Consider the following 27,203-nt stretch of genomic DNA (forward strand, 5'->3'; position numbering starts at 1 on the left):
AACAACAGGTGCAGTGACTAATGCTTTCTTAAGTATTTCAAATGCTTCTACACAATCATCATAAAAGACAAATGGTATATCTTTTTGCAATAAATTAGTCAGAGGCCGAGAAATTTTTGAGAAGTCCCTAATGAACCTCCGGTAAAATCCGGCGTGACCAAGAAAACTTCTTATACCTTTGATGTTCTTGGGACATGGCATCTTTTCAATCGCATCAACCTTGGCTTTATCAACTTCAATACCTCTTTCAGAAACTTTGTGCCCCAAGACCATACCTTCATTAACCATAAAGTGACACTTTTCCCAATTCAAGACAAGATTAGTTTCTTCACATCTCTGCAAAACTCGATCAAGATTGCTCAAGCAATCATCAAAAGAGGAACCATAGACGGAAAAGTCGTCCATGAAAACCTCACAAATCTTTTCACAAAAGTCAGAGAATATAGCCATCATGCATCTTTGAAAGGTAGCAGGTGCATTACATAAACCAAAAGGCATACGTCTATAAGCAAAAGTACCAAAAGGGCATGTAAAAGTAGTCTTTGATTGATCTCTAGCCGACACAGGTATTTGAGAGAAACCAGAATAACCATTTAGAAAGCAATAGTGTGTATGTTTGCATAATCTTTCTAGCATTTGATCAATAAAAGGTAAGGGGTAATGATCTTTCTTAGTAGCTTTATTTAATTTGCGGAAATCAATTACCATCCCATAACCTGTGATAATTCTTTGTGGAATCAATTCATCTTTATCATTAGGAACAACAGTAATACCTCCCTTCTTAGGGACACAATGGACAGGACTTACTCACTGACTATCAGCAACATGATAGATTATACCTGCCTCCAGAAGCTTTAGTATTTCTTTTCTTACCACTTCTTTAATTTTAGGATTCAGACGTCGTTGAGGATCACGAACTGGTTTGGCATCTGCTTCCAAATTTAATTTATTTTGACATAGAGTGGGACTAATGCCCTTAAGATCATCAAGAGTATATCCAATGGTAGCACAGTGCTTCTTCAGAGTTTTCAATAATCTTTCTTCTTCATGCTCTGAAAGGTTAGCACTAATAATAACAGGATATATCTTCTTTTCATCAAGATAAGCATATTTAAGATTATCAGGCAAAGGTTTAAGCTCAAACACGGGATCACCCTTGGGTGGAGGAGGATCCCCTAAAATTTCAACAGGCAAATTGTGATGCAGAATAGGTTCCCGTTTAAAGAATACTTCATCTATTTCCCTTCTTTCATTCATGAACATATCATTTTCATGGTCTAGCAAATAGTGTTCTAAAGGATCACTAGGAGGTACTGCAATAGAAGCAAGACCAATAATTTCATTCTTACTAGGTAATTCTTCCTCACGATGTTGTTTACTAAATTTAGAGAAATTAAACTCATGAACCATATCATCCAAGCCAATAGTAACAACATTCTTTTCGCAATCTATCCTAGCATTAACAGTGTTCAAGAAGGGTCTACCAAATATAATGGGACAAAAGCTATCTTGTGGAGAAGTAAGAACAAGAAAATCAGAAGGATATTTAGTTTTCCCACACAAGACTTCAACATCTCTAACAATTCCAATTGGTGAAATAGTATCTCTATTGGCAAGTTTAATTGTGACATCAATATCTTCTAACTCAATAGGTGCAATTTCATTCTTAATTTCTTTGTATAAGTCATGAGGTATAACACTAGCACTAGCACCCATATCACATAAGCCATGATAACAATGATCTCCTATTTTAACAGAAATAACAAGCATGCCTACCATAGGTCTATGTTTATCTTTATCACAAGGTTTAGCAATTCTAGCAGTTTCACCTTCGAACTGAATAACATGCCCATCAATATTATCAGACAAGAGATCCTTAACAATAGCAATATTAGGTTCTATTTTAACTTGCTCAGGAGGTGTATAAGTTCTAATATTGCTTTTACGAACAACAGTTGAAGCTTTAGCATGATCCTTTATTCTAACAGGGAAAGGTGGGTTCTCAATATAAGAAGTAGGAACAATAGGATCATTAAAAGTGACAGTCTTTTCTTCAACTTTAATAGGTGCAGCTACTTTTACTTCTATGGGAGGATGATATTTAAATCACTTCTCCTTAGGGAGATCAACATCAGTAGCAAAAGATTCACAGAAAGAAGCTACTATCTCAGAGTCAAGTCCATATTTAGTGCTAAACTTACGGAGAATATCGGTGTCCATAAAAGATTTAACACAATCAAACTTAGGCGTCATACCTGACTCCTTACCTTCGTCGAGGTCCCAATCTTCAGAGTTGCATTTAATTCTATCCAATAAATTCCATATGAATTCAATAGTCTTCATCATAAAAGAGCCAGCACAAGAAGTATCGAGCATGGTGCGATTGTTTTCATAAAGCCGAGCACAAAAACTTTGCATAATTATTTCTCTCGAGAGCTCATGATTGGGGCATGAATATAACATTGATTTAAGCCTCCCCCAAGCTTGAGCGATGCTTTCTCCTTTGCGAGGCCAGAAATTATATATATAATTGCGATCACGATGAACAAGATGCATAGGGTAATACTTTTGATGAAATTCCAGCTTCAATCTTTTATAGTCCCATGATCTCATATCATCACATAGCCTATACCATATCAATGCGTCTCCCTTCAAAGATAAAGGGAAGACCTTCTTCTTAGCAACATCATCGGGTATACCTGCAAGCTTAAATAATCCACAAACTTCATCCACATATATTAAGTGCTCATCAGGATGCTTTGTTCCATCTCCTGTAAAAGGATTAGCCAGCAGTTTTTCTATCATACCCGAAGGATACTCATAGGGAATTTCATTTTCAATAGGTTCAGTAGGTTGAGGAGCAACTCTTTGCTCTACTGGTCGGGGTGAAGATACCCCGAACAAGCCCCTCATAGAATTACTTTCCATAGTGACAAGTGACAGTAAATTCAGCACACTATATAAATTTTTCCTTACCAAATTCCACCTACCAAAGGCGCTACACTCCCCGGCAACGGTGCCAGAAAAGAGTCTTGATGACCCACAAGTATAGGGGGTCTATCGTAGTCCTTTCGATAAGTAAGAGTGTCGAACCCAACGAGGAGCAGAAGGAAATGATAAGCCGTTTTCAGCAAGGTGTTCTCTGCAAGTACTGAAATAAGTGGTAATAGATAGTTTTGTGATAGGATAAGTTGTAACGAGCAACAAGTAACAAAAGTAAATAAAGTGCAGCAAGATGGCCCAATCCTTTTGTAGCAAAGGACAAGCCGGAACAAACTCTTATAATAGGAAAAGCGCTCCCGAGGACACATGTGAATATCGTCAAGCTAGTTTTCATCACGTTCATATGATTCGCGTTCGATACTTTGATAATTTGATATGTGGGTGGACTGGTGCTTGGGTGCTGTTCTTACTTGAACAAGCATCCCACTTATGATTAACCTCTATTGCAAGCATCCGCACCTACAACAAAAGTACTAAGGTAAACCTAACCATTGCATGAAACATATGGATCCAAATCAGCCCCTTACGAAGCAACGCATAAACTAGGGTTTAAGCTTCTATCACTCTAGCAACCCATCATCTACTTATTACTTCCCAATGCTTTCCTCTAGGCCCAAATAATGGTGAAGTGTTATGTAGTCGATGTTCACATACACCACTAGAGGCTAGACAACATACATCTTATCAAAATATCAAACGAATACCAAATTCACATGACTACTCATAGCACGACTTCTCCCTTGTCCTCAGGAACGAACGTAATTACTCACAAAGCATATTCATGTTCATAATCAGAGGGGTAATAATATGCATATAGGATCTGAACATATGATCTTCCACCAATTAAACCAACTAGCATCAACTACAAGGAGTAATCAACACTACTAGCAACCTACTAGCACCAATCCCGGACTTTGAGACAAGAATTGGATACAAGAGATGAACTAGGGTTTGGAGATGAGATGGTGCTGGTGAAGATGTTGATGGAGATTGCTCTCTCCCGATGAGAGGAGCGTTGGTGATGACGTTGGTGATGATTTCCCCCTCCCGGAGGGAAGTTTCCCCGGTAGAACAGCTCTGCCGGAGCTCTAGATTGGATCCGCCAAGGTTCCGCCTCGTGGCGGCGGAGTCTCGTCCTGAAAAGTTCCTTTCTATTTTTTTCTCATCGAAAGACCTCATATAGGAGAAGATGGGCATCGGAGAGCCACCAGGGGGCCCACGAGGTAGGGGGGCGCGCCTTAGGGGGGGTGCGCCCCCACCCTCATGAGCAGGGTGTGGGCCCCTTGGCCTTCATCTTTGGCGTAGATTTTTATTTATTTCTTTTAAGACGTTCCGTGGAGTTTCAGGACTTTTGGAGTTGCGCAGAATAGGTCTCTAATATTTGCTCCTTTTCCAGACCAGAATTCCAGCTACCGGCATTCTCCCTCCTTATGTAAACCTTGTAAAATAAGAGAGAATAGCCATAAGTATTATGACATAAAGTGAAATAACAGTCCATAATGCAATAAATGTCGATATAAAAGCATGATGCAAAATGGACGTATCATTGACCACCGTGTCTTGGGTTCCTACGTTATTGTTTCGACGCTTGTTTTTATTGCGTCGAGGCTTGCCATTGCCGTCCCTGACCTCAGAGGTGCTAGGATCGGTGGTGCTATTATTTTGGCGAGCCAGCCAGCTGTCTTCTCCCGCGCAGAAGTGGGTCATCAGTGCGGTAAGAGCTGCCATAGACTTTGGTTTTTCTTGGCCGAGGTGACGGGCCAGCTATTCGTCTCGGACTCTATGCTTAAAAGCCGCTAGGGCTTCGGCGTCCGGACAGTCGATGATTTGGTTCTTTTTAATTAAGAACCTAGTCCAGAGCTTCCCGGAGGACTCGCCGGGCTGCTGGATGATGTGACTGAGGTCATCGGCATCCGGAGGCCGGACATATGTACCTTGGAAGTTGTCGTGAAAGGCATCTTCCAGGTCTTCCCAGTTGCCAATAGAGTTTTCTGGGAGGCTATTTAGCCAGTGCCGGACTGGTCCCTTTAATTTTAATGGGAGGTATTTGATGGCATGAAGATCATCACCGCGGGCCATATGAATATGGAGAAGAAAATCCTCAATCCATACCGCGGGATCTGTTGTTCCATCATATGATTTGATATTCATAGGTTTGAACCCTTCTGGGAATTCATGCTCCATTACTTCATCAGTGAAGCAGAAGGGGTGTGCGGCGCCTCTATATCAGGCCAAGTCGTGATGCAGCTCGGATGGAGTCCGTCTGCGGTTTTCGGCCCGGGCGTGATTATGCTTGTCACGTTCGGCTAGATAGCCATCGTCGCGCGTCAGTGCATGCCCCCGTGATCCGTAGATCGATCTGGTCTGGCCTGCTCTATTGTCCAGGTCTTGCCGCAGGTCATATGTATATCCCCGAGCTGTCATGTCTCTACTTTTATGGCGAGGTAGTATGGGCTGGTGTTCGGCTTTAGTTGCCGTTTTGTCCCGGCCATGAGGTGGTCGGTCAGCCGCATTACGTGCTGATGGCGTGGGCTCAAGGGCCTCGCCGTCGAATTGGGGTAGCAGTTTACGCTTTGGGTAACTTTTGATTGGGCGCTCGAGGCCATATTCCTCGGTTGCTAGGACATTAGTCCACCTATCGTTGAGCACATCTTGACCAGCTTGAAGCTGCTGCTGCTTCTTTTCAGGCTCCTTGCAGTGGCAATTAGCCGGCTCTTAAAGCACTCCTGCTCGGGAGGTTCCTCAAGCACTATAAAGTCTTCGTCGCCAAGGCTCACCTCATCCTCGGAGAGTGGAAGCTAATTACTATCCTCCGAGTCTTCATTTGCGGCCTATTCATCAGGGCTAACTTGCCCATCCCCCCGATCGTCTTGTTCAGAGTTTTGCTCGACAGGGTTTTCTTGGTCTTCGGCATCGTCCGGAGTATTGTTGTCTCTCGTGCCAGTATTGCTGTCTTCGATGCGGCGTGATTTAGAGCGGCGCCGTCGGCGTTTTGGTTGTATCTTGGGAGGTTTATCCTCTACTGGAATTTTCTCATTATCGCAGTCACCCTCCTCAGGGGTATCCACCATGTACACGTCATACGAAGAGGTGGCCATCTAGTGTCCGGTAAACGGTGGGTTTTGGGCCTGCTCTTCTCCAGCATCGTCGTCCATACCGTCGATGTCTTCGGAGCCGTAATCGAGCATGTCAGTTAAGTCCTCGACAGTGGCGATGAAGTGGGTGGTGGGTGGGATGTAAAATTCCCCATTCTCAGCCCCTAGTCCGGGCTGGGCGTAGTTCAGACGTTGCTCGTCCGTAATGATGAGGGATCGCATCAAGTCCAGAGCCTCGCTTAAAGGCGAGGTTTGACCAGGGAGAAGAGAATCCGTGGAGTACGATGGGAAGGGGATTCCTTGACCGAGCTCACACGATGCTAGCTCCGAGAGTTCAGAGCTAGTGTCCGGGGAAGAGTCCGGCTTTGTGATAGTTGCCAGTGACACTGCTTCCTCCGGCTCCCCGTAGTGGGCTTAGTGGCCACAGATAGTCTGGCGGGTTTAGAAATCCCGTCTTCGGACCTGGCGACGCGCTCCGGCTCTAAGGCCAGAGCAGAGGTTGGGGTCGTGAATCCTTGGAAGATCAAGTCTCCTTGGATGTCAATGACATAATCCAAGTTTCCAAAACTAATCTGGTGACCCGGGGCGTAGCTGTCGATCTGCTCTAGATGGCCAAGTGAGTTGGCCCGCAGTGCAAAGCCGCCAAACACAAAGATCTGACCGGGGAGGAAAACCATCCATAGGGCAGCATTGTCGTAGATGATTGATGGAGCCATCGAACCTTCTGGTGACGACGCAACGAAACTCTCAATGAAAGCACCAATGTCGGTGTCAAAACCGGCGGATCTTGGGTAGGGGGTCCCGAACTATGCGTCTAAGGTTGATGGTAACAGGAGGCAGGGGACACGATGTTTTACCCAGGTTCAGGCCCTCTTGATGGAGGTAATACCCTACATCCTGCTTGATTGATATTGATGAGTATGAGGATTAAAAGAGTTGATCTACCACGAGATCATTGTGGCTAAACCCTAGAAGTCTAGCCTATATGATTATCATCACGTCTACGGACTAAACCCTCCAGTTTATATACACACCGAAGGGGCCTAGGGTTGTACAGAGTTGCTTTACAAAGGAAGGAATCTACATATACGAACGCCAAGCTTGCCATCCATGCAAAGGAGAGTCCCTTCCGGACACGGGAATAAATCTTCTGTCTTGTATCTTCATAGCCCATTAGTCCGGCCCATGTTGCATAGTCCGGACGCCCGAGGACCCCTTAATCCAGGACTCCCTCACCCGTGAATAACATCCTTTCCGCTTGTACCTTCATACCCAATTTCTCCTGTTATTACAAGATACCCCTACTAAGGGAGTCCTGGACTAAGGGGTCCTCGGGCGTCCGACCTGTTATCCATGGGCCGGACTGATGGGCTATGAAGACATGAAGGCCGAAGACTGCACCGTGTCTAGATTGGATTGTACTTGGCATGGAGGGCAAGCTTGGCGACCGAAGATTCCTTCTCATGTAACCGACTCCATGTAAACCCTAGATCCCCTTGGTGTCTTTATAAACCGAAGGGGATAGTCCGGAAACAGGGCATATACTCATTACCATACCCACATAGGCTAGGCTTCTAGGGTTTAGCCATTACGATCTTGTGGTAGATCAACTCTTGTAACACCCATATTCATCAATATCAATCAAGCATAACGTAGGGTATTACCTCCTTATAGAGGGCCCGAACCTGGGTAAACATTGTGTCCCCTATCTCAATCGATCCTAGATGCACAGTTCAGGACCCCCTACCCGAGATCCGCCGGTTTTGACACCGACATTGGTGCTTTCATAGAGAGTTCCACTGTGCCATTGACGAAAGGCTCGATGGCTTGCCTTGTCGTCAAAGACAATATTACCGCAGGGGTAGTTCTGGCCTCGGGCCAAACCCTCTGGCTGCGCAACTTTACTATGATCGCTCGTTCGGCCCGGGGCCAACGATGACCTCTCGGGCCATCGAAGATCCCCTTCGCATCAACACCGAGCACTCCAAGCAGATGGATCCGCTTGAGTTTTCGTCCATAAATGAGATCCTAGATCGCATCGCTGCTTTGGGAATTGCCACAGATTACGATCAGATCGGGCCTAAAACCGATCAGGGAGAAACCAAAACCCCACCGGTCACCCACCGGATCGCAGCAATCCTGGAGCAGAACGACGAGTCTTCTTCTATATTCAAGAGGGACTATGTTCGGGTCGCCGTTCATGAAGAGCCGGATACTCACCCATGAAAGGACTCAACCAGCCCACCAAACATAGCATCGGATGGCGGTTCCAAACAATCAGAGGATATTCCGGAACCCAGACTGTCTAGTCCAGAAGGTCGTCGGACTCCGGACAACCGGTTAGGTCGGGGTTTGGATTTAATTCCACCCACCCACCTGGATACAGAGGCTCTCATGAGCATAAAACAATAATCTCAAGAGAAGGTCCACCATTTTTGGGCCAGATTCCTCCTTGTCAAGGACAAGGTAAAGGATTGCCGTGACGAGGATGCAATATCAGCGTTCTGCAAAAACTGTGCGGACGAAGGAATCCTCAACTCCATCAATCGCCGCCGCATACTAAAATTTGCTGACTTAGCAACCATCGTACAAAAATACTGCGTGATGGAAAGCGCCTGGGAAACTCGGGCAGCTCGCTAGGAACCACCAGCCCCAACCCAACTTCCCCTATAGGCGAAAAGGGCATACCCTCGTGGCACGCCCAATCCAACCGTCAAAAAACACAAAGCCACTATACGGCAAGGCACTGTTCTGGAAGGGTGGCTCGATGGCCCATGCAAAATACATACAACAACAGATACCATGGCAACCCACAGCCTTAGAGCATGTTGGATACTATGACAGGTAGCCAAGAGCGGCGAGGACATCCTTATCAAGGACGGCCCAGGACAACACCCCCTAGAAGAAGACGACCGAAGAGTATTGACAGTCTTCGAGACATTCGCTTCAAATAACAAGCGCAAAAGGGCACTTGGCGAGCTCAACAAAGTCTGCCAAATTGCTGTAATAAACCCATGGAATGACACGGCTATAACATTCAACGCCGGTGATGAACCAAAGTACAGAACAACATGAGCACCAGCCGCGTTAGACCTCAGCCCCATCGTGGATGGGTTTCGACTCACCAAGGTCCTCATGGACGGCGGCAGCGGACTAAATCTCATTTATGAGGACACACTCCATAAAATGGAAATAGACAGGAGCCGCATCAAACAAAGTAACACAACCTTCCGGGGAATTATTCCTAGTTGGGAGGCGCAGTGCACGGGCAAAATCACACTTGACGTGGTATTCGGATCACCGGAGAACTATCAGTCCGAAGAAATAACCTTCCAAGTGGCCCCTTTCAGTAGCGGATATCAGGCCCTATTGGGGCGGGATGCTTTTACATGCTTCCAAGCTATACCTCACTACAGATATATGAAGGTCAAAATGCCCGGACCAAAGGGTATAATCACTCTCGCCAGTGATTTGGATATAGCACTCCGCGCCGAAAACAAAACCGCATCCTTAGCCCTGGAGGCGCTATCCGAAGCCCTCGCAGCCGAAGAATTAACCGCACTAGGCTCCACAGTGGACAGGAACGACGTGATCCTCGACAAACGCCCCAAATCCACCTCGTTCAAACTGGCGGAAGAAATATTCAAATTCTAGGTCCACCCAACGGACCCCAAGAAGACAGCATCCATCAGAGCTCAACTGAACCCAACAGTTGACGCCGCACTACGAGAATTCCTGCGCGAAAACTGGGACATATTTGCCTGGCACCCTTCGGACATGCCAGGGATCCCACGCAAGCTGACCGAACATAGCATCAATATATTAAAGGGGTTTAAACCGGTTAAGCGAACACTGCGGCGCTTTTCCGAACCCAAGCAACAAGCCATGGGGAGGAGTTGGCCAAACTCATCGAGGCCGGATTCATTAGAGAAATCAAACATCCGGACTGGCTGGCAAACCTGGTGATGGTACCAAAGAAGGACAAATCCTGGCGCATGTGCATCAATTTCAAAGACCTCAACAAAGCCTGCCCTAAGTATCCCTTCCTCCTCCCCTGCATTGATCAAATCACTGACGCCACCGCAGGACACGACTCACTGTGTTTCCTTGATGCATACTCTGGATACCATCAAATCAAAATGAAGGAATCCGATCAAGCTGCAACAACATTCATTACCCCATATGGGCCATTCTGCTTCAATACCATGCCCTTTGGGCTCTAGAACGCCGGCGCCACATATCAATGCATGATTCAAACATGCCTGGAGAAACAGATTGGCAAAATAGTAGAAGCTTACGTTGACGACGTCGTCATCAAAACCAGCCACGTGGAAACACTAATAGATGACTTACGTCTTACCTTCGACAACCTCAGGGTGTATGACATCAAGCTTAACCCGGAAAAGTGTGTCTTCGGCGTCCCCGCTGGAAAACTGCTGGGCTTCATCATCTCCAATAGGGGAATCGAAGCAAACCCAGCCAAAATACGAGATTTGTCACAATTGGCTAAGCCAATAGACCTTAAACAAGTTCAAAAACTTGCAGGTTGCGTGGCAGCTCTAAGCCGCTTTATCTCCAGATTAGGAGAAAAGGCACTGCCACTCTATCGCCTTCTACGACGAACTGACCACTTCGAAATGGGTGGACGCGGCAACAGCCGGACTGGAAGAAATAAAAACCCTTCTCGTGAGCAATCCAATCCTGGCCGCACCAAACGCCGGCGAACCGATGTTATTATACATATCGGCAACACATCAGGTGGTGAGCACCGTACTCATCGTTGAACGAGAACAAGACGGACATAAATTCCCGCTTCATAAGCCAGTATACTACGTGTCTATTGTCCTTACACCATGCAATTCCTGGTACCCTCATTATCAAAAATAGCATACGCGGTCTCCATGGCATCCCAAAAGCTCCGTCACTACTTCCAGGAGTGTTCGATCACAGTGGCCTCCGAAGTACCACTCAACGACATCATAAACAACCGCGATGCTACGGGCCGGATTGCCAAATGGGCCATTGAGCTCTTGCCATTTGACATTACATACAAACCACGTCGAGCTATCAAATCCCAAGTTCTGGCTGACTTCATCGCCAAATGGACAGAGGCCGAACTCCCTAAAGAGTACGACACATACTCCAATTGGGTCATGCACTTCGACAGCTCCAAAATGCTGGCAGGGTTAGGAGCGGGTGTCGTTTTAACGTCCCCCACCGGAGACATTGTCCAGTATGTTTTCCAAATACTATACATAGACTCCAAGAATGCAGCCGAATATGAGGCCTTATTGCATGGTCTCCGGATGGCTGTCTCCATGGGCATACAACGCCTAGAAGTGCGCGGGGACTCAAACCTTGCAATATCTCAAATAAATGGAGATTTTGACGCTAAAGATCCGAAGATGGCAGCGTATCGTAACGCAGTCATAAAGATGTCGGCCCGGTTCGAGGGGCTCGAGTTCCATCATGTGGCTCAAGAAAGTAATCAAGAGGCGGACGTTCTTGCTCATATTGGCGCCAAGCGCGATCCCATCCCACCTAATATCTTTCTGGAAAGGCTCTTTAAGCCATCCGTGGTATGGCAGGGGGAAAAGGACAATACTAGTCCAGACCGAAACATAACCCCAGATCCCGGAAACACCGAAATAACACCGTCGGCGCATCTCATCATGGCAGTCATTGCCCCATGGACCGAACCCTTCCTGGCCTACCTTAATAGGAAAGAGCTTCCTAAGGACCAGAATGAGGCCCGCTGCATTGTCTGGCGCTCGAAGGCCTACAAGGTTCATGATGGAGAGCTCTACAAGAAAAGCGCCACCGGAGTCCTTCAATGATGTATATGCGAGGAAGAGGGGTAGCAGCTCTTGGCTGAAATTCATGCCGGACTCGGCGGTCACCACGCCATAGCTCGGGCCCTTGTTAGCAAGGCCTTCCGTACAGGGTTTTATTGGCCGACGGCCCGAGCGGATGCACAGGACCTTGTCCAACGTTGCATCGGATGCCAACTCTTTGCCAATCAAAGCCATATGCCCCCACTACCCTACAAACAATGCCCATCACTTGGCCTTTCACGGTCTGGGGACTCGACATGGTTGGACCCCTTAAAGGGGGAAGCCATAAGAAAAAATATCTGCTGGTTATGGTGGAAAAATTCACTAAATGGATAGAGGCTAAACCGGTCAAAACGACTGAGTCCGGCTCGGAGATAGACTTCATATCCAATGCTGTGCACCGTTATGGTGTCCCACACAGCATCATCACTGACAACGGCTCCAATTTCACAGCCAATGAGGTAAAAACCTGGTGCACTACTCTGGGTATTAAACTCGATTACGCCTCCGTCTACCACCCACAAACCAACGGTCAAGTAGAATGCGCCAACGGTCTTATTATGAGCGGCATCAAGCCCATACTAGTGCGGTCTTTAAAAGAATCAGAGAAACACTGGGTCGAGGAGCTCGTCTCCGTACTCTGGGGGCTGCAGACCACACCCAACCGTACTACCGGGTACACACCTTTCTTCATGGTGTATGGTGCAGAGGCCATATTGCCCTGCGATATTATTCATGACTCACCTAGAGTGCGTATGTATGAAGAGAGAGAAGCCGAGCTCGATCGGCAGGACAGCCTAGATGCCCTGGAGGAGGAACGCGATGTCGCAAAAGCTCATTCAGCAGTTTACCAACAGCAGGCTCGAAGATATCAAAGTAGAGAAGTACGGGCCAAGACTTACAACGTCGGCGAACTCGTTCTACGCCTCCTGGAGAAAAAAGGACAAACTCAAGCCCAAATGGGAGGGTCCCTTCATAATTGACGAAGTTCTCACCGGAGGAGCGTACCGTCTTCGCGATGCATCAGACAATCGCCTCGAGCCAAACCCCTGGAACACGGCCAGACTCCGGAGATTCTACGCCTAGAGCTAAACTCATTGTTCGTCTCCTCCTCCCCTGTAGTTTCCATTATTTTTTCTCTCTTTTCCGATTACTTTCTTTTTCTCGCTTTTAAGATTTAAGTACGGCTAGACCGCACACCATTGGCACATACATCTTTAAACATGTACGCCACCTGTACCTGGGGGCTTCTTGGACAGAAGTTCTTGTCATTTCTTGAGCATCAAGCTCCTCACATATGAGTTTCTCCATATGTACCTTTTCTTTGCCACTATATGCATCGATATGACTTAAGTTTTGGCCAAGCTGGGTTTCCTGGCTCCTGTGCTTATGCCCTACGTTCCCGTTAGTTCGGCTACGGCATAAAGGGAGCACCTCTGCGATTGTTACTGCCGGGTCATCCGGATGTGTACCTCAGACTGGGTGAAGCCGAAAGCTAGTGTTCTTAAGGGAATATTCGGTCGGTGAATTAAAGATGTTTTCTAAAGTCACTCCATTATGCATCCCCAAAAGTTACACAAACTGTGGTGCTTGCATCACAATTCAGACATGTACATTAAATGCATGCACACCCAGGGAAAGGAACCCTTAACGGAACTATTCTCTCTGGAAGATGTTTCTTACGATATCAATGTAATATAACATAGCTAGCCGGATACAACTTGTCTGTTCAAGCGACTATGACCCCTACGCCTAGTTTTCCAAGCATACCCCGGCCTATTCGGCCGTGACGGTATTCGGAAACACTCCGCACCTTAGAGTCCAGAGGTTGAAGCGAAAAGGTCTGCCATGACAAATGATATATAATTCAGCTAGATGAGGGAAGTACACAGTCACTTGGACTCGAACACCTCTTCCTCTACACCTTCCAACATGCAGTCTAACTTACAATCCTGCTGAGAATATTTGGCGGCCACCGCTACTTGGTCATATACTATACTAACGGGAATTTCTTCCCCATTCGGCCCTACCGGCCCGACCCGAACCATGTGATTAGGATCCAGCTTGGTATAGTGCGTCTTCACCATGGCCCAGGCCTCTCGCGCACCCTCTCGACAGGCAGATATCTTCCACAGTTGGATATGCCGCCACGCTCCCTTGAACAGCTCTATCAGCTTCTCCATGCTTCCTGGAAGGGAATCGAATGGCCATAAAGCCTTGGCTACACTCCGCATAGCCTACCGAGCTTGCTCGTGCAACTGCGACAGCTCCTGCAGAAGATCATTTGATGATCCGGACACTTCCTCTTCGGGGAGGTTCGTCAACAAACCTGCAATTACAGCTATATCAGCTACCGCTACCTCCAAACTGTTGTAAGATAAAAGCGGCCACATACTGAATATGCCGCCTCGGAGCTTCTTGTTCTCCTTCACAGAGTCGGCTAGCTGCGCTCGCACATCTTTCAGTTCTTCGCTTAGGTTGATGTTTGAATCCTGGAGTTTCTTTTTCTCTTCAACGACCTTTGTCAACACACGCTCGCCCGCTGCTAGCAGCTTTTTGGCTCCGTGTTCTTCGCTTCGAGCGGCGTCCAGCTGCTCGTGTACTTGGTCTAAACGACCCAACACAAAGATTAGAACCCAGATTCACACTATCAGTGTAGGCTTATGAATTTTTGATGGAGGAAAATATTACCTGGAGATGCCTTGTATTTCTCTAGTTCGGCATTTGTAGCAAGCAGCTCACGCTGACACTTTTCTAGTTCCTGAGCCAGCTGGGTATTCTTCTCCGTAAGAACCTGGTTGTACATTGATCCTTAAATCAGTTGATTCAACTCCTTTAAGTCTTGGGGGCTACTGGCATATGGTCTTCATAGTCAGACAAAGCAAATTTACCTGCACATCTTTCAGATGTTGCTTTGTGGCCTTGCTAATCCCATCTCGAGCAGCCCGGATGTACGCATCGGCTGTGTTGAAGGCATTAAACGACTCTTTCGAAAAGCCAGGATCTTGTAAAATGGCCCGGCGGTGCCGATGATTCATAGCACTCTCCACTTCCGAGTTGGTGACCGATACATCATCTGAATCCTCGGCTGGAGGACAGTCCGGGGTCGCCCCTGCATCAGCCCCCGTCTTCACGGCAGGATTTGAATCTTGGCTGTGGGAAGTACGGCCGCTCAGACCCCTGGATACAGTCCGGCGCGCTTTCCTCCTAACAAATGGAAAACGGGAAGGTCATTGTTGGACGTGACTGCTCAGGGGCAGGTTGGCGAATTCATACCTCTTCGATGAAGGCGCGGCCGTGTCTTCATTTGCTTTCCTCTTGGAAGGATTGTCGGGCGCGGGAGTCGATCTCTTTGAAGCCGCCGAACGTCTCCGCTGTGAAGCACGATACGGTGCGATGGGTGAGACGGAGTAAGAGCACTCTTTTAAGAAGGTGATTTCTTAATTATTTACCCGAGAAGCAGGAAGAAGGCCTGGATAGTCTGTGGTGATGGCCACTTCTGTGCCGTCGTAGCTGGTCTGGTAGAACACTCCCTCCGCAAGCACCACAAATATATCCGTGTCCTCTTTGAACCCGGGATCTAGCTCGCGGTTGTGGTTCTCCGGCTGTGGGGCGGGACTATAAAATCCCTCGGTGACCTTTCGCCAGTGCTATCATAAGCAAACATGCTAGAAGTTTATCAAAAGCAATTTGGAGATGGAAGAAGTAAAAAGCGGAGGGGTCGGGCCTTACCCAGCTGGGAGGGTTATACATAGAGTACCCGTCTCCAGATTTGATGCGGACAAATTCCTTTTCCTCCCCTTTGAACAGTTCGGCTAATATCTTGGCCAAAGCGGTAGGGGTATCCAGACCTTTCCGGCCGTAGTGAGAAGCGTCGTCCTCCCCATTATACTGCCACATGGGAAGCCCTTTGTATTGGAGCGGTTGAACCCCTCGCGCTATGGAAGTCGCCATAACCTCGATTACTGTGAGTTTGGACTGAGTGAGCTCTCTTATCATGCTCATCAGCTGATGAACCTCCGTGCCATCTTCCTCTTCAAGACTCCGGGGATGCCAACTGTGGCGTTTCTTCAGTGGGACATGAGCAAATTCAGGAAGACCCTTTCAAATCGGGCCAGGAAGCGCAACGTCCTCTATATAAAACCATTCGGAAGGCCATTCATCAGGTGCCTTCCTTGGTGTGCCGGACGGATGTCCGGTATTGGCGACGCGCCACACTTCGGCTCTGCCCACTTCAAATATTGATCCTTCATGATTGTGCGGGACGAGACAAAATAACTTCCTCCACAACTCGAAGTGAGCCTCGACGCCCAGGAAAAGTTCACATAAAGCGACGTAACCTGCAATGTGCAGAATAGAGGCCGGAGTGAAGTTGTGTAGCTGGAGGCCGTAATATTCTAGAAGCCCTCGGAGGAATGGATGGATTGGAAATCCGACGCCTCTTAGCAGGTAGGGGACAAAACACACTCGCTCCCCCCAGACGGATTGGGGAAGTCCTCTGCCTGAGTCCCCTCATTGAAGGAAGCTAGCCCCGATCGAACAGGGACTAGATCTGCATGGGGGAGAAATCCCTGCATTTGCAACTTTGCCAAACGGCTATGAGACACGGAAAACCTCTCCCACTCGCCTTTCTCTGGGCCAGGACGAGCGGAGGAGGTGGGAGCATTAGCCATGCCGGAATGGTTTCTCCTAAAGCAGTCTCTGGGGATTTCTTTTGCGTAGCTTTGAATTGATCTGGGGTCCAATCTCTTTAAGTAGGCGCTCTTCCTCGCATGAAGGGGGTGTTATTTGCAAAAATACCCTGACTTTCCACATTCACTCGACACGTGGAGGACAAAGATTATTCAACGTGCAGAAGCCAAGGAGGCGACATTGGATCAATGGTCGAATACATACTTGGAGATCGTCGAAGGGAGAACCCGCCTTGCAATGCCGAAGACAGTATGTGTGTCGAGCACCTCGTTATTGAAGACTGGTTTGGGGGCTATTGAGGGAGTCCTGGACTAAGGGGTCCTCGGGCGTCCGGCCTGTTATCCATGGGCCAGACTGATGGGCTGTGAAGACATGAAGGCCGAAGACTGCACCGTGTCTGGATTGGACTCTACTTGGCGTGGAGGGCAACCTTGGCGACCGAAGATTCCTTCTCATGTAACCGACGCCATGTAAACCCTAGATCCCCTCGGTGCCTATATAAACCGAAGGGGATAGTCCGGAAACAGGGCATATACTCATTACCATACCCACATAGGCTAGGCTTCTAGGGTTTAGCCATTACAATCTCATGGTAGATCAACTCTTGTGACACCCATATTCATCAATATCAATCAAGCAGGACGTAGGGTATTACCTCCTTAGAGAGGGCCCAAACCTGGGTGAACATTGTATCCCCTGTCTCCTGTTACCATCGATCCTAGATGCACAGTTCGGGACCCCCTACCCGAGATCCGCCGGTTTTGACACCGAGACCTACTACTCTCCGTTGTTCCAAGAATCCGTTGTGCCTGCTGCCTTGCAGCTCCTTTTCTGCATGAATACATGTTCGAATAATCCCTCACACTTATCGAGGATTTCTTCATTCCTAGTTAATCATGTGTTTCACAAAGTACCCTGAAATACTACCCGATCTTCCGATATTCCTCTCCAACTATTTCTCTACAAACACTTGTCTGCTTGCATTATGGATACTTTCCATATGTCTGGCAATATTCATGAGCATCCTTTAGTCATCGTCATTTTGAGCCTTTGATTCGATATATTTATGAATGCTCGCAATCATCACTTGAACTAGACCTCGTTCTTCTAGCTCAGACGTCATTCCGGATATGAGCTGGTTCTCACCAACCAAATTGTCATCGATTGTAACCATAAGTCTATTTAGCTTATCCATCCTTAATCAGAGCGTTTGCTTCTAATTCCTTGAATTGGAAATCATGATTCTTTTGCTTTTAAGATTTGAATTAGTCAGTTGTTTCTATAATCTGATTTCCCTGCATTCCTTCTTCTAGTTGAGTACCGATGCTCACATCAGATCCCTTATGGACCATCAGATCCTTTGTTGGATTTTATCCGACAACGTCCTTCATATTCAATAACCTTGTGAGCCTTTCCTCGGATACATAATGCCTTTGGTAAATTGTATCCTCTACTTTCTCAACCATGGTCTGCTTTCGAGCTTGTGTTAAATACTCCTGAAGTTTGTGGTATAGGTTCCTAAGATGCCCCGATGGGTTGAACATATGCCCTCTCTAATCCGTGTGAACCCGAGAGTTTTCACGAGTCATGCTTTTCTAGTGTTTTGCCAAATATAATTACAACACTGCAACTTCATCGAATGCGAGAAGGTAATGAAAGATTATGCATTGGAGAAGTGGGAGTCGACCTTGAACTTTGTGTTCATGCCCATGGACACGATGTAGATCCTATCATGGAAGCTTCTTGTAATAATAAATTTTTCCTTGATATAATATCATCTGGTATCTATGAATTGATACTTCGCAATCATGGTTTCGACCATATTTTCTCCTTGATTCCATTTCCCAAACAAGTTAAAGCACTTGTCTTCTATAGATCAATACATCTCCGCAACCTCTATTTTGATCTTCCTTCGAGTATTTCGCTCCGGTATCTCGAGTATATCAAAGGATTGTTTTGCTTCCTATGAGTCTTCATCTAGTATTGCTTCTCACTAATTCCAGATTCCCCCTAGGTTCTAAGTTATTAATCACTCGAGAACACCGATAGGTGGATTGATTTGGCACTCTGACTCAATAACTCTAAGTAATTTTCGTTGCTTACGAGTTTAATAATACTTTAAGTCATTCCCAGAGCACAATTTTCGACGATGAGCTAAGCTTACGTCGCTCTTCCTTGTCATATCATTTCTCCTTGAACAACAAGCTTGGTTTCCAGTTTGTGTTGTACACGTGGTTCCAATAACCTTTCACTTCATCATTCTTTTGACTTGATGTCATCGCTAATTGATTACATCTTCATGAAAGCTCTCGACAAATGTGTCGTGATCATCATCAACATTCTGAGCTCTTCCAGGATATCAGTCGAATTCATGGTGAGAAATACCTTCCTTGCACCTTGATGATTTGTGTTATCATCGGCAACATTCTTGCCCCCCAAAAAATACTTGTTCATATAAATTTTGGAAATACATCCTTTGTGACATGTCGATGGATTGCTGCTGAACCCATCAGCCACATTCTCATATTTTTCCTGGTAAAATTGCATGAGATGTTCTAAAAATTCCTGATGGAACCTTGTGTTTCCAAAGTCTGACCTTTACCCGCTGACCATGTCGTTGCTACCCCGAAGCATGACTGTGGTATTCCGATCATCAAAAGTTGCATTGGAAGCGCGATGCTAACTATTTCTTGTTCTATTATCCAAGCACCATTGTATGGGTAAACCTCATGTTCTTTGTTGCCCCTTTATCTAAATGGTTATATATTGAATGTCCTGTCATTTATACCATACTATTCTTGTCCTTGGGAAAAGATATACCCCTGATATTTGGGTTTAAACACATTTTCCTTTCCAATGTTCTGATTAATCTAATGATCACCTTTTCCTTTCCTTTGTTTTGTTTAACCTTTCTTGTGTTCTATATGATCTAAGCAGTAATATTTTCCTGCTTATGTAAACTCCTCGGTGTACAACTCTATCAGTAAGACCTTGTTACTATTGTTGATGACATTCTAGTAACCACTGTTGGACGAGAACCTTCCCTATTGGTCCGCCTCGCCTTGCGAGAAAAAAATGGTTCTCTCCCTCCCTCGCCCTTGGTACCAACATTGTTGCCAACATAATTGACAGGTTATCCTCTGACATGCCTTGCTATCATGACAGTGTAATATGTCAGTGTCCTCCCTACTTTTAACCCACATGGTGGGCCAATAACCCACAGTTCCACAGGATCGAAACCTGACTCTCTTGTACACCCTTGATGCTAAAGTATCCTTTGCACTTGGCTTCATATGTAATTCACGAGCAAACTTCCTCACCATGTTTCATTCTGATATCAGAGCCAACATTATTCTTCATGGCTTTGAACCACCTTCATCACCTGTTTTAGGCATCAACTGGATTCCTACCTGGTTGAAACTTGCCGAACCCCTTATAGCACTCCCGACACGTTTCCTGGTGCTTCTAAAATCTCATTCCTTGAGATAACTACCGGATGCCGATCTTTCCATACATCCATCCTTATAGCTTTCCCCTTATACCCTATTCATAAGTATGATGGAATTTCTGAACAAAGGATGAGGACTTCATCATGATGCCCTGATGCAGTGAATTGATGCCATCAACGGTATGGATCAACCTCTTCGATGAGAGCAACATGGACAAGAATATTAGTTAGAATTTCGTAACCAATTCTTCCCCCCTTACTCCACCTCTTAAATCTCGGGACGAGATTTTTCTTGTTGTGGAGGAGATTTGTAACACCCCAAGAATCATGCTACAGTAATCTCCCCCTAATGGTGGCCATGTCATCATGATTACTATGCAGCATGCCACTTGTCCAAAAAAAATCAAAGCCTTTTTCAAATTTAAAATTAGTCGAATAAATTATTTCTTTGAGCAGTAAAACTAAAATGTTCACCTTATCCTATAAATTTCCCTGATCATTGTCATGTTGAAACCAACCTCTTCTGAATTCCCAAAATGCCCATGGGAATTAATTTATTAGTCCAGCAGCATTTAAATTGGGCTTTTAAATTTCTAAAATTGAATAGACAAATCCTTTTTAACCTCAAACTTTTTGTTCCATCTCAAGGTATTGTGTTAGATTTATGTGCCAAGTGTTGTTCAAAACAAAACTCATTTGGTGCTAAAATAAATTGCAAAAAAATTGAAAATAAAAAAAGGGGGGAAAAGGAAAAGGCCCCACTGTGCACTTGGGCCACAAGTCCACAGTAACAGGCCGAATCCACCCCAGGACAACTTTCCCCCTGCCTCCTTCTTCCTCTATTCACCAGAGACCCCGTGGACGAGCACGCCACGTCCATCACTTGGATGGCCACGCGCTGACCATCCCGCCGTCTCCCCGTGTGGATAGGCCCCCTGCAGCGAAACCCTAGACTGCCCACATCCGTCTCTCCTTCGATCCCCGTCTTCCTCATCCCCTTCAACTCGATCTCAGACGCGTGAGCTCCGCATGACCGAGCACCTCCCCGTTTTTGTTGCGGCCACCGCATGCCCCTCTCCATGCAGGCGAGTCCAGGAGAACCGCTGCCGTCCACTATGCGTCTGCGTCCACGGCCTCAAGCCGAGACCCTCCCTCCATTGCCGCCTTCCTCACCTTCGGCCACTGCACACAACGTCGTCGATCCGCTTGCCTCCGGCCATCCTCATGCCTTCCCGGCCCTCTCCTGTTTCCTCCTGACGTAAGCCGCCGAACACCCCCCTGACCAAGCTCGTGCTTGCCATGCCCGAAGCCGTGCCCATCACCGCGCCGTGCCCCTGCCTCCCCGCGGCCGCCCTTACTCTCGCTCTGGTTGCCCCCTGTGCCCCGCCTACACCGCTTGCTTACCGCGTCCGCCCCGACCTCGTGCCCTGCACGCGCCTTGGCCTGCGTCGCCGTGCGCCGCACCGCGCCCTGAGAGCTGTTGCGGCTGCTGCTTTCGGCCGCTTGCGCCACCTGCTGTCGTCCTCGAGTACAACTGCTGCTCTGCCTAGCCCCGTCGCCTCCTGCAGCCTCGCCCCCAGCCGCGTGCTCGTCACCGCGCCCCTTGCTACGGCCCCGCCTCCGCTCGCCGTGGCTGGCTGCGTCCGGTAGCATAGCCTCCCCGGCCACAACCGCACCTGGCCTCGCCCCCGCTTCCCCCTAGCCGGTGCACCGATGCGCCACGGCGGCCTTCGGCCGCCACGCCGCTACGCGCGACCGCGCGCCCGCCCTTTGCCACGCCGCGCTCCACCACCGTCACCTACGGCCGCGGCCCCGGGTTGCTGCGCCCGGGTCCTATGCTCGATGTCTGATACGTCCATTTTGCATCATGCTTTTATATCGATATTTATTGCATTATGGGCTGTTATTACACATTATGTCACAATACTTATGCCTATTCTCTCTTATTTTACAAGGTTTACATAAAGGGGGAGAATGCCGGCAGCTGGGATTCTGGGCTGGAAAAGGAGCAAATATTAGAGACCTATTCTACACAGCTCCAAAAGTCCTGAAACTTCACGGAAGCTATTTCCAGAATATATAAAAAATACTGAGCGCAAGAAGTTCCAGAGGGGGGCCACACCCTAGCCACGAGGGTGCGGGGCGCGCCCCCTGCCTCGTGGGCCCCCTGGTGGCCCTCCGATGCCCATCTTCTGCTATATGGAGTCTTTCATGGAGGACAAAATCATAAGAAATCTTTCAGGACGAGACTCCTCTGCCACAAGGCGGAACCAATCTAGGGCTCTGGCGGAGCTATTCTGCCGGGGAAACTTTCCTCCGGGAGGGGGAAATCATCACCATCGTCATCACCAACGATCCTCTCATCGGGAGGGAGTCAATCTCCATCAACATCTTCACCAGCACCATCTCATCTCAACCCCTAGTTCATATCTTGTATCCAATCTTTGTATCCAAACATCAGATTGGTACCTTTGGGTTGCTAGTAGTGTTGATTACTCCTTGTAGTTGATGCTAGTTGATTTACTTGGTGGAAGATCATATGTTCAGATACATTATGCATATTAATACCCCTCTGATTATGAACATGAATATGCTTTGTGAGTAGTTAAGTTTGTTCCCGAGGACATGGGAGAAGTCTTGCTATTAGTAGTCATGTGAATTTGGTATTCGTTTGATAATTTGATGGGATATATGTTGTCATCCCTCTAGTGGTGTCATGTGAACGTCGACTACATGACACTTCACCATTGTTTGGGCCTAGAGGGAGGCATTGGGAAGTAATAAGTAGATGATGGGTTGCTGGAGTGACAGAAGCTTAAACCCTAGTTTATGCGTTGCTTCGTAAGGGGCTGATTTGGATCCATATGTTTCATGCTATGGTTAGGTTTACCTTAATACTTCTGTTGTAGTTGCGGATGCTTGCAATAGGGGTTAATCATAAGTGGGATGCTTGTCCAAGTAAGGGAAGTACCCAAGCACCGGTCCACCCACATATCAAATTATCGAAGTACCGAACACGAATCATATGATCGTGATGAAAACTAGCTTGACGATAATTCCCATGTGTCCTCGGGAGCGCTTTCCTTCATATAAGAGTTTGTCCAGGCTTGTCCTTTGCTACAAAAAGGATTGGGCCATCTTGCTGCACCTTATTTACTTTTATTACTTGCTACTCGTTATAAACTACCTTATCACCAAACTATCTGTTACCGATAATTTCAGTGCTTGCAGAGAATACCTTGCTGAAAACCGCTTATCATTTCCTTCTGCTCCTCGTTGGGTTCGACACTCTTACTTATCGAAAGGACTACGATACATCCCCTATACTTGTGGGTCATCAAGACTCTTTTCTGGCGCCGTTGCCGGGGAGTGAAGCGCCTTTGGTAGGTGGAACTTGGTAAGGAAAAATTTATATACTGTGCTAAAATTTAATGTCACTTGTTAATTACTATGGAACATTATCCTTTGAGGGTTTTGTTCGGGGTATCTTCACCTCGTCCGGAACCACAATTAGTTACCCCTCAACCTACTGAACCTACTGAAAACGTTTACTTTGAAATTCGTTCGGGTATGATAGAGAGACTACTAGTTATTCCTTTTGCAGGAGATGGAACATTGCATCCCGACTTACACTTAATCTATGTGGATGAAGTTTGTGGATCATTTTAGCTTGAAGTATGCCCGATGATGTTATCAAGAAGAAGGTCTTCCCTTTATCTTTGAAGGGAGATGCATTGACATGGTATAGGCTATGTGATGATATGGGATCATGGGACTACAAATGGTTGAAATTGGAATTCCATCAGAGGTTTTATCCTATGCATCTTGTTCATCATGATCGTAATTATATATATAATTTTTGGCCTCACGAAGGAAAAAGCATCGCTCAAGCTTGGGGGAGGCTTAAGTCAATGTTATATTCATGCCCAATCATGATCTCTCAAGAGAAATGATTATTCAAAATTTTTATGCTCGGCTTTTTGACAAAAATCGCTCCATGCTCGATACTTCTTGTACAGGTTCCTTTATGATGAAGACTATTGAATTCAAATGGAATTTATTGGAAAGGATTAAACGCAACTCTAAAAATTGGGATCTCGACGAAGGAAATGAGTCAGGTATAACACCTAAGTTTGATTGTGTTAAATCTTTTATGGATATCAATGTTTTCTGTAAATTTAGCACTAAATATGGACTTGACTCTGAGATAGTAGCTTCTTTCTGTGAATCTTTTGCTACCCATGTTGATCTCCATAAGGAGAAGTGGTTTAAATATAATCCTCCCATTGAAACAAAAGTAGTTGCACCTATTAAAGTTGAAGAAAAGACTATCGCTTATAATGAACCTGTTGTTCCTACTGCTTATGTTGAGAAACCGCCTTTCCCTATTAGAATAAAGAATCATGCTAAAGCTTCAACTGTGGTCAACAAAAGTAATATTAAGACACCTAAACCCCCTGGGAAAATTAAAGTTGAACCTAAAATTGCTATGGTTAAAGATCTCTTGGCCGATAATATTGATGGGCATGTTATTTACTTCTGTGATGAAGTTGCTAGAATTGCTAGACCTGATGCTAAAAATAAACACAGACCTGTTGTAGGCTTGCCTGTTATTTCTGTTAAAATAGGAGATCATTGTTATCATGGCTTATGTGATATGGGTGCTAGTGCTAGTGCAATACCTATTTCCTTATACAAAGAAATTATGCATGATATTGCACCAGCTGAGATAGAAGATATCAATGTTACCATTAAGCTTGCCAATAGAGATACTATTTCACCAGTTGGTATTGTTAGAGATGTTGAAGTCTTGTGTGGGAAGGTTAAATATCCTGCTAATGTTCTTGTTCTTGGTTCCCCGCAAGATAGCTTTTGTCCCATTATATTTGGTAGACCCTTCTTGAATATTGTCAACGCTAAGATAGGCTGCAATAAGGATATTGTTTCTGTTGGTTTAGGGGATGTGTCTCACGAGTTTAATTTTGCTAAATTTCATAGACAACCCCATGATAAATAATTGCCTAGTAAAGATGAAATTGTTGGTCTTGCTTCTATTGCCGTGCCTCCTACTGATCCCTTAGAACAATGTTTGCTAGACCATGAAAATGATATGTTCATGAATGAAAGAATGGAAATAGATGAAGTATTCTTTAAACAGGGACCTAGTCCGAAACACAACTTGCCTGTTGAAATCCTAGGGGATCCTCCTCCACCCAAGGGTGATCCCATGTTTGAGCTTAAACCATTGCCTGATACTCTTAAATATGCTTATCTTCATGAAAATAAGATATATCCTGTTATTATTAGTGCTAACCTTTCAGAGAAGGAGGAAGAGAAATTATTGAAAACTCTGACGAAGCACCGTGTTGCTATTGGATATACTCTTGATGATCTTAAGGGCATTAGTCCCACTCTATGTCAACACAAAACAAATTTGGAGGAAGACGCCAAACCAGTTATTGATCACCAAGGACGGCTGAATCCTAAGATGAAAGAAGTGGTAAGAAAGGAAATATTAAAGTTCCTTGAGGCAGGTATAATTTATCCCGTTGCTGATAGTCAGTGGGTAAGTCCTGTCCATTGTGTCCCTAAGAAGGGAGGTATTACTGTTGTTCCTAATGATAAAGATGAATTGATCCCGCAAAGAATTATTACAGGTTATAGGATGGTAATTGATTTCCGCAAATTAAATAAGGCTACTAAAAAAAGATCATTACCCTTTGCCTTTTATTGATCAAATGCTAGAAAGATTATCCAAACATACACATTTTTGCTTTCTAGATGGTTACTTTGGCTTCTCTCAAATACCCGTGTCAGCTGATGATCAGTCAAAGACCACTTTTACTTGCCCTTTTGGTACTTTTGCTTATAGACGTATTCCTTTTGGTTTATGTAATGCACCTGCTACCTTTCAAAGATGCATGATGGCTATATTCTCTTACTTTTGTGAAAATATTTGTGAGGTGTTCATGGATGATTTCTCCATTTATGGATCCTCTTTTGATGATTGCTTAAGCAACCTTGATCGAGTTTTGCAGAGATGTGAAGAAACTAATCTTGTATTGAATTGGGAGAAGTGCCACTTTATGGTTAATGAAGGTATTGTCTTGGGGCATAAAATTTCTGAAAGAGGTATTGAAGTTGACAAAGCTAAAGTTGATGCTATTGAAAAGATGCCGTGTCCCAAGGACATCAAAGGTATAAGAAGATTTCTAGATCATGCCGGTTTTTATAGCAGGTTCATTAAGGACTTCTCAAAAATTTCTTGGCCTCTGACTAACCTATTACAAAAAGATATTCATTTCGTCTTTGATGATGATTGTGTAGAAGCATTTGAAATACTTAAGAAAGCATTGATTTCTGCACCTATTGTTCAGCCACCTGATTGGAATTTACCCTTTGAAATCATTTGTGATGCTAGTGATTATGCCGTAGGTGCTGTTCTAGGGCAAAGAGTTGATAAGAAATTAAATGTTATTCAATATGCTAGTAAAACTCTAGACAATGCCAGAGAAATCAGCTACCACTGAAAAAGAATTTTTAGCAGTTGTATTTGCTTGTGATAAGTTCAAACCTTATATTGTTGATTCTAAAGTAACTATTCACACTGATCATGCTACTATTAAATACCTTATGGAAAAGAAAGATGCTAAACCTAGACTTATTAGATGGGTTCTCCTGCTACAAGAATTTGATTTGCATATTATTGATAGAAAGGGAGCTGAGAACCCCGTTGCAGACAACTTGTCTAGGTTAGAAAATGTTCTTGATGACCCACTACCTATTGATGATAGCTTTCCTGATGAACAATTAAATGTCATAAATGCTTCTCGTACTGCTCTATGGTATGCTGATTATGCTAATTATATTGTTACTAAATTTATACCACCTAGCTTCACATACCAGCAAAAGAAAAAGTCCTTCTATGATTTGAGACATTACTTTTGGGATGACACACATCTTTATAAAGAAGGAGTAGATGGTATTATTAGACATTGTGTACCTGAGCATGAACAGGAACAGATCCTACGCAAGTGTCACTCCGATGCTTATGGAGGACACCATGCTGGAGATAGAACTGCACACAAGGTACTGCAATCTGGTTTTTATTGGCCTACTCTCTTCAAGGAT

This window comes from Triticum urartu, chromosome 2 (genome assembly GCF_003073215.2).
Source record: "Triticum urartu cultivar G1812 chromosome 2, Tu2.1, whole genome shotgun sequence".
NCBI classification, from domain to species: domain Eukaryota; kingdom Viridiplantae; phylum Streptophyta; class Magnoliopsida; order Poales; family Poaceae; genus Triticum; species Triticum urartu.